This window comes from Miscanthus floridulus, chromosome 5, assembly GCF_019320115.1.
Source record: "Miscanthus floridulus cultivar M001 chromosome 5, ASM1932011v1, whole genome shotgun sequence".
NCBI lineage: Eukaryota > Viridiplantae > Streptophyta > Magnoliopsida > Poales > Poaceae > Miscanthus > Miscanthus floridulus.
This window is the reverse complement of record NC_089584.1, coordinates 25041519-25054847: the sequence shown is the minus strand read 5'-3', so window position 1 is coordinate 25054847 and position 13329 is coordinate 25041519. Positions and strand designations below refer to the sequence as shown.

The window sequence follows — 13329 nt, the reverse complement described above, 5'->3', positions numbered from 1 at the left end:
ATACTGAATTGTTAAAAAATCATATAGGTCAATCTTATTTTGCATTCAGTGCATTAGGTACCGATCAGTTTCAGAAACCAGTTTCTAAGTTGGGCTGACTAGGTATGGTAATCTACAGAATAATATAGACCAAGCTGCTAATGCACTGCAAGTCGGCTAGTAAAACCATTTTAGACAACAAAAATGGTAAACTAAAACGTTTGTGATGCCTTGAACAGCAACATTGATCTCATACAGTAAACCCAAATGCTTAGATGTTGTGCCCTACAACTCTGATCAAGTGATGAAGTGAATGATGATAGTTATACAATTATTTTCATGGCAGGATAGTTTCATATAGCAACTAAGCATGCAGTAATTGAAGCTGACAGAGTACCTTATCAGAAGAACACAACTTGCTACGGGTTAATCCCTCATAAACACAGCAAAAATTAGCAGTTAAAAGCAATCACACATCTGGAAAGGTCAACCAGGAACCCTGTGTCAAGCGATAAACAGAAACAATCCTATTGAGAAGCAGTGCAAAGAAATGTACACAATACTTGAATCCTCATGATAACCTTTGAAAGGGATCGAAGTTAGCAGGCATAATACATGTACACACATGTAATTAGATCGAAGTTAAGTAGGGTTTGAGTGCTCAGTTTCGCACAGCAGGAAGGGAAGAGAAGGGATTGGCACACCTGGTGGTGCTCCTCGCAGGACGGGAGGGAGGTGGAAGTGCGGGGCAGGAGCGGACACTCAAAAACAAACCACCATCTACCATTCCAATCACACAGGCTGCAACACTCTTATCTTTTCCAAAAATGGTCATTTGAGCAGCTTCATCAGCAACAACAGGAAGCAAGTTGCAGTCACAGCTGCATCGATGAGAAGCTGCCCAAGAGTGGCAGGAAAGCATCAAGAAATTTGTTCTGCATCGTGACAGCGTTCATCTAAATACAGCTGCAAACTGTTCGTTCGACACACAATACAACAACCCTGCATTCTCACAATTCAAACCCGGCCGGACTTCTCACATTTCAAGCACACGGGAGATCATCCGCAATCAACGAAACGAACAAGGCCACACAACGCGCTACAGCCTCAGGCGACGAGGTCATACTCGTCGCGCGCTGGCAGCACGACGTCGAGCCGCATCATGCTCTGGTACGCCACGGGCACGGGCGCGCCAGCCTGCACGCACAGCTCCACCACCGCGGGGGCCTTGCCGTAGTACCGCTTGAGCTCGTTGGCCAACGGCGGCGACTCGTCGCCGGCGGGGTCCGCGACGTGCCACACGTAGTTGGGCGGGACCAGGTCGTCCACCGTGGCCTCCTGCCACGTGTTCTGCCCGTCCCGCTGCTGGTGCTTGGTGGGCCTGCACATCCGCACCTTGTGCCCCTTGGGGCCGACCTGCACGTCCGGGCAGTAGCTGCAGGTGTGGACGCTGTACTTCTTCATCAGCCTCGCCACGACGGACCTCATGTCCAGCCACGATTGCAGTGTCCTCGATGCAAGCTCAGTCACGGTGATCTCCTCCTTTTCCTCTTCTTCGCTAACAACATCAGGAGAAGTTGAACTTATTATGGTTGACACAGCTGTAGACAACGATGGTGTGCACGCTGGCGGTTCAGGTAACGTCCCAGCTGCTTCGTCGTCCGGCTCAAAGTCCACGATCCTGCCTTCAATGGAGTAGACTGGCGGCACTGGCCTGGTGCGCCGCTTGGTCGGGTAGCGCTGGACATCGACTCCGGCCTGGATGCAGAGCTCCAGGATCGCTGGGAGCCTCGGCACGTCGTACTTCTACTTGTGCACGACTCTGGGCTTCCCGACGAGGTCGAACAGGTGGTAGCAGTAGGGGAAGCCGACGACGTCCCGCACGGTCCCCGGCCGCCACACGTGCAGGGAGTTCCTCGCGCCGCTGTTACGCCCTTCGCACGTCCTGATCTCGTGCCCGACGCGGCCGATGTGCACCTCCGAGCAGAACCTGGCAACAACAAGAATCCATCATGCCATAGTTCCATCACTGCTGACTGATTTCGTGAGCCGTGGCGCTTCCGAGCAGAGTGTCCCTCACCTGCATCGCTTCACCGGGATGGCGCCCTCGCCCTCGACGAGCCTGGTCAGGCCATCGAGGAGCCCCTTCCTAGCGGCGTGCACGCGGCGGGCGACGTCGACGAGGTGCAGCACGACAAGGCCGTTGTCGGGCGGGTGCTCGAGCACGCGGCACGGGTTCTCCCGGTGGGCCTGCCTCGACTCCTTGGCCCGCCGGATGAGCACCTTTATCGGCGTCACGTACGGCTTCCGCTCCCACTTCCTACCCGGCCGAGGCACGTCGGCGTACGGGGCCGCCGCCTCGTCCTCCTCCGGAACCCCTGTCCACCCGCCGCCGCCTTGCAGCCATCTCGCCCGCGCGGTTAGCAGCCGCGGGAAGAGAACACGCAGCGACGCGTGCGGCGCTCTGGATCAGACGCCGAGGGTCCCCTGCATCTGTCAGACGTGCGCGGCGGCGCTAGGGCTGAAACGGCATTCTGTCAAGCACCTGACGGGCGTGACCGCACAGTGGGGGAACACGCTCACGCGAGCAGCGTTCGGCGGCCGCGCGTAAGGGCAGAGGCAGGCGCGGGCAAGCTCAGGCCGCGCGTAGGGGTAGAGGCAGGCGCGGCCAAGCTCAATTCGGCAAGCTGCCAACAGTAGCGGCAGTGATGGACCCAGCCAAACATTTTAGGTAGGGCGGAGCGCAGCGACGCAGGCGCCGCGCGCTGGCCGCCGAGCGCAGCCGGCTAGCTGCCGAGCCGCGGCTGCTTCCGCCTGCTGCCAACCAGGACCGGCCGTCTCCACTCTCCCGCAGGCCGCGGCTGCTGGCTGCTCGCTGACTGCCGATAAGCCACGCGTTGGGACCTGAGAGGGGGAGTTGGGAGAGGGAGCGGCCGATCGGGGAGCCGCCGCGTGCCCGTGCTGACCGGCGACCGCCCGCCCTTCCGTCTTGCGGCCTTGCCGCCTTGGAGCGCCGCCCCCGCCACCAAGCGCCCGAGTCCGTGGGTGCGAGCGTCGAGCGTCGTGGCCGCTGGGCTGTGGCCCTGCTCTGCTTGCCCTAAGGTCCAGTTAGCGAGATGGGCCACTCCGCCATTGGGCCTGGCAGCCTGGCCAGACGGAGACGGCCCAGTCACGCGTCGCTTGTGCCCCTCGCTCGGGGCCTTGGGTGCCCGATTCGTCTTCAACCTCCGGTCACTACTCGGGGCCTCGGGTAGTCGCCGGCCGAGGGACTACCGGAGTCGGGGTCTGCCTATGGATAGCGGAGGGCGGCTAGGAGAGGCCATTGAACGGCGACCTCGAGTCTTTGTCAGTTTTGTTTTGTCTGTTGCTACGGGACAACTAAATTTTTATACTAAAAATACATGGATCGTACGATAAGATAACAATACTATAAAGGCCCCGTTCGCTTTACTAAAAAAATGAGCCAAAATACTGTTCCGGCTAATTTGTTGTGAGAAAAAAAACACTATTCCGGCTGAAAAAACAAGCTAAAAAAGACAGATTATAAGAGAAACGAACAGGGTCAAAATTAAATACCGACATTAAAGTGATATTTAATCCAAAAGGCAAAGTTCGTGAAATTAACACAGTCACGGAGCGCGATGTCGCAAGCTCACAAACTCTACTGTATAGATTTTTTCATGATGCGACTAAGATAATATTTTATATCAGCAGAAAGAAATCTCCGATATCTATTTCTTTCGTATGCCAATAAATCCACGAATAAGTTCTATCGCATCCTCAGACCATCATATACACAAGTTCGAGTATATATGTAAATATTAGTTCCTGTCACATGGGTAATACTGCGTGTCTTGAAAAATCTCTCACAATACCTTAAATATGTTATACTCACCGTATAAATATATGTGGCTTTAGGACTATTTCCCGCAGAATTATACTGTAGAATAAGGTATCCATTTGAGTGTCTATGGCAAGATTCACCATCAGCAATATATAGAAATAGTTAAATCATAGGTATTATTATTGCAAGCGACGAGTAAAAGTAAATTAGAGGTTATCATAATTGTACATTTGATTCTTCCTAGTTTTTTTAAGATGATGATGTCCAAGGTAAACTTCAAAATATATCATTCTCATGCATTGTGTCGGGGTGCAAGCTAATTCACTATAAAATAATAATTGGAATTTTCTCACTTAGTTCGAAATTAGAAGATATTTTGATTTTTCTACATATATTATTTTAATTATGTATATGTTCGTGTCTGTGCGTTGCTACGGAATAGCTAACATTTTATACTAAAAGCACACGGATCGCACGATAAGATATCAATACTGTAAAATTAAATACCAACGTTAAAGTGACATTTAATCCAAAAGGCAAAATTTATGAAATTAACACAATCACGTAGAGCGCGGCATCGCAGGCTCACCAACCCTATTGTGTAGACCTTTTCGTGATGCGGCTAAGATAATATTTTATATCGGCAGGAACAAATCTCCGATATCTATTTCTTTCATACACCAATGAATGTACAAATAAGTTCCGCCGCATCTCTATACCATCATGTACATATGTTAGAGTATATATGTAAATATTAGTGCCCACCGCATGGGGAATACTGCGTGTCTTGAAAAATCTCTCTTAAAACCTTAAAACAAAGTATGTTGTACTCACCGTATAAATATGTATGGCTTTATCTATTCCACACAGACATATATTGTAGAATAAGATATCCACTTAAGTGTTTATGTCAAGATTCAGCATCAGCAATATATAAAAATAGTTAAATCATAGATATTATTATTACAAGCGACCATGACTCTAAGTTAGTTGAGTGCCCGTGCATTGCAATGGGACAAATAATACCACCAAACGTCTAGTAGCCAATCCAAAATCAAGATATGACAAATATATTTTGCATGTCCCAAATTTAACAGCTTGTCCCAGATTCAAATGACCTCCAAACAAAATATGTTGGTAGTCAAACGGATTCGTTTCGACAAGATCTACATAACCACGGTCTCTGATCGTCCAAACGACTTATGGTTCAAAAAGTTATTTTTTTCTTCTCTTTACTCTACTCAGCCAGCATATTATTTTTTTTATAAATTCTAGGGTATTACAGCGCCAAATTAAGAAAAAACTGATTTAGGCATTCAGAACTAATGCCAAGATGATACATGTTTTGTGCCTGATATAGTCCACATTAAACTACCAGATAGTACATAGAATCTCAGTCCAGACCAGGCAATATTTTTTTCTACCGTCGGTCTACTTTATTTTCCTGAAGTTCAGAGGAAACAAATTATTTCCATAGCCTGCAAATATTATACGTTAGGACTTCAATTTTTTTATCGTTCATGTTATTTTCCAAACAAAAAAAGTTGTAGTAGATGCAAGTCATATTATGTAAACATATAGTCACAAACCATTTTCTATTAGAATATCACGGTTATCACCCCAACGCCAACATATCACCCGACACTGGATTGCTTTTTTTCAATCTATAAATTGTATACTTATATTGAGCAAATTAATTCTATAACAGGATGTGCCATCAAAATGTCAGAATGGGATCCGTGGCAACTGATGCATAGGACAAAAAAAATACCTGGACAATTCCACAAGCAGTACATGCGGCAAACAGACTTGGAGGCATCTGGGAGGAAGAACGGACCATCTCCCCCTTCATTGGGCATGAGGCACCATTCAGAGTTTGAGATTTCAGAGGCCTTTGCATTGCTCCCTCGGTAATCCACCATTACACTTCAAGACCTCCATATGATCAATCCGCCTGTGCGCCGCTGATCAATACACTATAAAGGCAAATACAACAAAATTTCAAGTACAGTAATATACTATGACTGCTGGTGGAGAGAATTTAAATTAGCTATTTTTAACGCTCTTCTAAAACAGCAACAAAGATGGTCAAATGACCCCAGGACCATCTATTGTATTCGACAACAAAACTTCTTCTGAACCACCCGTGTGCCTTCTGCCTTGAACCCGACCAGGAAGATGAACAGTACAGGTTTCACCGGTCATGAACAGTAGGAAGGGAGGGAACACCTGGATTGAAACATAGGCGGTGCACGATCCGTTGATGTTGCCTCTCCACTATAGCGGTGAGGAGGAAGTCAAGCCCGGCACCGTTGAGGACGAGGAAGCAGGGTCAGCGTAGACAAGGCGACGGCGACGAGCGCGACGGCGTGTGCGACAAGCAACGTCGAGGACGAGCGGCGAGGTGAGGGCGGCGCGCAAGGGCAAGTGCGAGGGCACTGCGCACGAGGGTGAGGACGTGCGGTGTGCATAGGAAGGACGGTTGCTTAACTGGCAGTGCGAGATGATCGTCGCGTGATGTAATCCTTGCATGATTCCTGAGGGCGCTGATGGCAGGATTGACCGGATCAATCAATCAATCAAAATAGTAGTTTCCTTCTTGATCTTGCATGCACACGATTGGCTCACACGCATGCAAGGCAATGGACTTCGGTTCTTTTGCATGAGATCTTGCCCGTGATTGTCGCGCGACGGAGGGAGATTGGATCGCAAGGAGGCAGACAGACGAGGCAAGGCTGCGGGAACGCACCAGGCAGGACTATGGGCCCTATGTGATTGGAATGTTGCAAGCGTCTGTTCCGAATGTTTCATTTGTTTCTCAGACATATGTTGCAAGTGTTTATCTGGATATTGTATATGTTTCACGCACGTTGCAAGTGTTTTATTTGCATGTTGCATATGCTTCCAATAGGTTTCAAGTGTTTTTAGGCGTTTTGCAAGTGTTTCAGGCGTATATTGCAAGTGTTTTATCTAGATGTTGCAAAAGTAGATCGGGTGTTGCATATGTTACAATGGAACCCACCTGTCGCTGCCACCTCCTACAGCTGCTAGGGCGTCCTGCATGCGGTTCCTGTGTGAAGCGTGCATGGGAAGCAGCCGGCGTAGGCACAGGCAGTCCTAGCCTGCTTGATATGGAGCGGGGTGCAGGCGGTCCCCACGTGCGCGGGAGAAGCGGAGATGAAGCAGGTGGTTCCTATGTGCCAGCGGAGGGCGCAGGCAGGGTGACGCGTCTGCGCGACCACGCGGGTGTGGAAAACAAAGGAGGCGCGGGACGTCCGGACGCGCGCGTCCATCCAAACGTCCGGGCATTAGCATCTCCCTTCCTTTTTTCTCTTATGAATATATATCTCCATTCCTTACACGTTAGTTGTCTAATCTCTCTCTTTCCTTACAGAAATGTCTATAAATAAATACAGTATATGTGATTAGTTTATCCTCTCGATTAATTTCCTTATATGGGCGATGATGGACTTCGTTCACCGGTCTTGACGACGACTCCCGAAAATGTAGCATTCCAGCGCCACCTGAATGTCAAACTTCAACATATATTTAACTGAATCAATGTGGTTATTTCCTTTAATTTGGTGGGAGATACTATCATTCATATACCGAGACACCGAGTCGCTAGCTTGTGGTAGCCTTGTCAATCTGAAAGCAACAAACCGATCGAATGAGGGTTCTCTTATTATATTGGCGTAGAATCGAGGAAAAGGTGAGGCCATTACAACAAGTAGGCACGCTAGATCCCTCAAAGAAAAAAAAAGGGTAGGCACGCTAGATCCATCAGACACGTCGTCGCTAGCGACTAGCAGTAGCAGCTGACGAATCACGATTACGACATCCACACCACACATCGTCCTGTTTGTTCAGACTTCAGAGGAAGCGGTTGAGGTACTCATCGACAGTGGTGTACTTGACGTCCGGGTACAGCTCGGTGGCGTCCACCCCCTTGGCCGGGTCGATCTCGAAGCCCGTCTGCTCCCCACGCACGTACGCCGCGTGCCCGATCGCCAGGATGATGTTCAGCGGGATCGGCGACTCTGCACACGCACGCACGCATGGACACCGTTATTCGCAGCTGTACTGCCTGTTAAAACCTGCAATAGAGATCATCCACGGATGAACTGAACTGAACCGAACCAACCTTGGATCTGCTTGAGCACGGCTTCCTCGGGCACGTACTCCCTCTGGAACGTCTTGCCGGTCTTCTTCTCCCACAGCGACAGCAGCTCGTTGTGCGACAGCGTGTTGGCGGGGGGCTTGATGTACAGCGTCTTGTTCTCGGCGCGCGGGTCGGCGGCGGCCAGCACCGTGTAGGTCCCGATGTCCGCCTCGTCGACGAACACCACCTTGGTGTCGCCATCGCCGAGGACGACCGCCTTGTCCGTGGGCGGGCCGGGGGCGAGGAGCTTGCCCGATGTTCGGGAGCCCGTAGCCCGCGAAGTAGCCGGCCACGGCGTAGGTGTACGGGATGCCCGCGGCCTCGGTGGCGCGGCGGATGGCCACCTTGCCGCTTAGGATGGACTTGCCCGGCTCCACGATGCCCGTGCGGTCCACGTCCAGGCCGAACTCCGACGGGAAGAACCTCTGCAAGCGCATATATGCAGTTGCAGACTTGCAGTGCAGCAAGGGGAAGAAAGAACAAGAGCTAGAAGCCTAAAAACAAGCAGGACACGGCCGGCCGACCTTGACGTTGCCGGCCTCCTTGATAGGCGTCGATGAGCCTGGTCTGGTCGGCGATCTGCAGCGACCCGACCGTGGAGATGACCACGTCGGCGCCCTTCACCGCGCTCACCAGGCTGGCCTGATCGTACAGGTCGCCCTTCAGGAGCGTTACGCCGGCGTCCTGGAAGCTCTTGAGCAGCGCAGCCTTGGCCGGGTCGGCGGGGGCCGTGTCCCTGACGAGCGCGACGGTGGGGTGCCCCAGCCGCGCGCTCGCCGCCACGACGTGCCTGCCCAGGTACCCCGTGCCGCCGACCACCAGGATCTTGCTCTTCACCGACGCCATCTATCCGGCCTGATTGTCAATCAGTTACCGGCAATAATAGTGCAGGATCGATGCAGCTTGTCGATTCGTGGACCTGAGAATTGAGAAACAAAACAAACAGCAATATATATATATATATATATATATATATATATATATATATATATATGCAGCTTGTCGATTTGTGGACCTGAGAATTGAGAAACAAACACCATTGTCAATCAGTTACCGGCAATAATAGTGCAGGATCGATGCAGCTTGTCGATTTGTGGACCTGAGAATATATCGACAAGCTGCATCGATCCTGGTCCACAAATTGACAAGCATCGATCCTGCACTATTATTGCCGTGTATATACATATATATAGATGTTTGCAACATCAATCATTCGGGCGTGGAAGACCATACCAAAAAATATCCAGAAGGATACTATCCGTGCGCGATGGAGGATAGCGCAAAAGGAATATACAGTCACTCTACTGTAGCCAGGACAATTATTCTCCATCCAGTTGTCCAGGCAACAGTAAGAAGAGATAATTGAAGACTCCGCCTCGAAGGCTCCTTCAGACGATAAGGCTCGCTCCTTCAAATGATAAGCACGAAGGACGCTCCCTTCGTGCTATAAAGCGGGACGCCGGGCGCATTCATTCATCATCGAAAGCTCAAGGAGAAAATCACCGAAGCCTCAGACACGCACTCTCATCCACCACCTACTCCACCAACTCTCCACCCACACATACACCATGAAGACATGATCTCAGAAAGACTCTGACAATCATCCACCATTAGTAGTAATCATCCATCACCACTGTATCACTCCACATTTGTAAATTAGAGAATAAAGGAGGTCCCCGTGGATCTTTCTGCGCTTGTAAGGTAATCTCTAAGGTTTGTGATAAGTGTTTGGGGTTTCCCGAAAGGAGAAAGCCGTATGTAAGCTTGCTCTGTGGAAATAATTAAGCTTTTCTGTTTGAATCCCTGCCTTCCTTCAAGCTCGTTCATATAGGGCGATGACTCTATGCTAGGGACCCTAGAGAAGAAGCCTCTGCGTGTGTTGTTCTCGTGTTAGCCCTAGGTAGCGGCGTTTGTAGAGAACCCTGTGTGCGTAGAGAAGTGTTCTCTTCAGATGGAACTACCTGGGGAGACGATAGAGCCTGAGTCCTGTATGTGCGTGGCTATGGATAGCGAGGGAGTAGACCGGGCTAGCCTGATTCTGAAGCGAGCTAGTGATGCATACGGTGAGTATCGAGTATGACTGTCATAAGCATAGTCGCACGACCGGCTGAACTGTTGGTCTCGCCAGCCTGCAAAAGATCCTTAGAAATAATCATCCATATACGTATATTCACTAAGCACTAGCTTAACTAATCGCGAAAGTGACATATCAATATTTATATTCACTAATCACTCGCTCACTCATCCAGCATCCATAAAATATTAGCGCGTGAAAGCGACGTCACGCCATACTTGCAGAGGCCTCGTGCCTTGAATAGTAAAGTGGCTGAGCTGCTCTTGTGCACTATTTATAATCCGAATTTGAATAGTAACCACGAATTTGATTCGAAATTCGAATTCTAACATCTCGAGTTACAATTCGCAGCACTATTTAAATTCGGTGTTCACTATTCAAATTCGTGGCTACTATTCAAATTCGGGATATGAACAGTGCACGAGAGTAGCTCAACCACTTTACTATTTAAGGCACGAGGCCTCTGCAAGTATGGCGTGACGTCGCTTTCACGCGTGATTATTTTATGGACGTTGGATGAGTGAGCGAGTGATTAGCGAATATAAATATTGATATGTCGCTTTCGAGATTAGTTAAGCTAGTGCTTAGTGAATATGCGTATGCAGATGGATATTTCTAAGGATCTTTTGCAGGCTGACGAGGGGAGACGATAGAGCCTGAGTCCTGTGTGTATGTGGCTGAAGATAGCGAGGGAGTAGAACGGGCTAGCCTGGTTCCGAAGCGAGCTAGTGATGCTGATGCATACGGTGAGTACCGAGTAGGACTGTCACAAGCATAGTCGCACGACTGGCTGAACTGTTGGTCTCACCAGCCTGCAAAAGATTCTTAGAAATAATCATCCGCATACGCATATTCACTAAGCACTAGCTTAACTAATCGCGAAAGCGACATATCAATATTTATATTCACTAATCACTCGCTCACTCATCCAGCATCCATAAAATAATCACGCGTGAAAGCGACGCCACGCCATACTTGCAGAGGCCTCGTGCCTTGAATAGTAAAGTGGTTGAGCCACCCTCGTGCACTGTTCATAATCCGAATTTGAATAGTAGCCGCGAATTTGAATAATGAACACCGAATTTGAATAGTGCTGTGAATAGTAACTTGAGATCCTAGAATTCGAATTTCGAATTCCACTAGGATCGGGGGTACGTTCTATCGAAAACTCGAACGGATTCGAATTTCAAATTCTAAGATCTTGAGTTACTATTCATAGCACTATTTAAATTCGGCGTTCACTATTCAAATTCACGGTTACTATTCAAATTCAGGATATGAACAGTGCGTGAGGGCAACTCAACCACTTTACTGTTCAAGGCACGAGGCCTCTGCAAGTATGGCGTGACATCGCTTTCACGCGCGAATATTTTATGGATGCTGGATGAATGAGCGAGTGATTAGTGAATATAAATATTGATATGTCGCTTTCGCGATTAGTTAAGCTAGTGCTTAGTGAATATGCGTATGGGGATGAATATTTCTAAGGATTTTTTGTAGGCTGGCGAGACCAATAGTTCAGCCGGTCGTGCGACTATGCTTGTGACAGTCCTACTCGGTACTCACCGTATGCATCACTAGCTCGCTTTAGAACCAGGCTAGCCCGGTCTACTCGCTCGCTATTCCCAGCCACTCACACACATGACTCAGGCTCTATCGTCTCCCCAGGCAGTTCCATCCGAAGGGAATATTTCTCTACACACACATGGTTCTCTACAAACGCCGCTACAAGGGCTAACATGAGAACAACACACGCAGAGGCTTCTCCTCTAGGGTTCCTAGCATAGAGACATCGCCCCATATGAACGAGCTTGAAGGAAGCAGGGATTAAAACAGGAAAGCTTAATTCATTTCCACAGAGCAAGCTTACATACGGCTTTCCCTTTCGGGAAACCCCAAGCACTTAGCACAAGCCTTAGGGATTACCTTACAAGCGCAGAAAGATCACGGGGACCTCATTTATTCTCTAATTTACAAAGGTGGAGTGATACAGTGGTGATGGATGATTACTACTAATGGTGGAAGATTCTCAGAGTTGTTCTGAGATCATGTCTTCATGGTGTATATGTGGGTGGAGAGTTGGTGGAGTGGGTGGTGGATGAGAGTACGTGCCTGAGGCTTTGGTGTGATGTCTTTCTGATTGAGCTTTCAATGATGAATGAATGCGCCCGGCATCCCGCTTTATAGCACGAAGGGAGCATCCTTCATGCTTATCATCTGAAGGAGCGAGCCTTATCGTCTGAAGGAGCCTTCGAGGTGAAGTCTTCAATTATCTCTTCTTACTGTTGCCTAGACAGCTGGACGGAGAATAATTGTCCTGGCTACAGTAGAGTGACTGTATATTCCTTTTGCGCTGTCCTTCATCGCGCACGGATAGTATCCTTCTAGATATTCTTTGGTATGGTCTTCCACGCCCGAATGACTGATGTTGCAAACATCAAATTAAGGATAGGCATGTAGTATTCACTCATGGCTGTAGTGTTATCTCTTTCCCCGGCCAAATTGTTGATAACACGTTATCAACATAGGGAGTATATTTCTTATATATATATTGACCTGAGTCTATATTGACTATTCAATATTTTCTTCGTTGTCCACTTCTTCAGATTGCCATATTTCATATCAAGACAACAATTCACGATATTCTTTTCGTAATTGTCATTCTTTGCCATAACTAGGCTTTATTAGCCTACCAACTTCTCTCTATATTATACTATATCTTCCATAGCATTCTCGTAAGAATACTTTTATTATTTTATTTTGATACATCATATAATATTCAGAAGCAAATTTTGTATTTCCTTCTAATTCTTTTGCTTTACTGAAAATTCTCAAATTATCATGGTTCGTGTCTTTTACGAATAGCTCTTCATAATTTTGCCATGAGTCTGAAGTCCATGTAGTAGGGAATTTGTATGATCCCTTTGTAATATATATATCATGGTATGCTGGTCTTATTGGTTGTGTAAATTTTGATGGATTAGAACAAAACTTAATTTTGTATTTCCCTTGAATACATGCTAATTTCTTACAAGCTTCTTTGATAGCTATTCTAAGTTCTGATTGAAAAATTTCTTCAATTGTACCATATATATCATGGACTAATCCATGATCAATAATAGTTTGTAAGGAGATATCATCTCCAATATTTCTTTGTATACTTCTGAAATATTTTAAATTTATATTAGCCTTCAATATTAAGAATCTTTGATGAGGCTTAACAATTAATTTATCATCGAGATGACGTAAAGGAAAAGTATTTGCATTCAC

The 13329-nt window shown here is 47.9% G+C and overlaps 2 pseudogenes; both read right to left on the bottom strand.

Moving 5' to 3' along the window:
* Nucleotides 1–788: 788 nt before the first annotated feature.
* Nucleotides 789–2472, bottom strand: LOC136451806 (APO protein 3, mitochondrial-like; annotated as a pseudogene).
* Nucleotides 2473–7472: 5000 nt separating this feature from the next.
* On the bottom strand, nucleotides 7473–9656 carry LOC136449711 (isoflavone reductase homolog IRL-like; annotated as a pseudogene).
* Between the last annotated feature and the right edge of the window lie 3673 nt (nucleotides 9657–13329).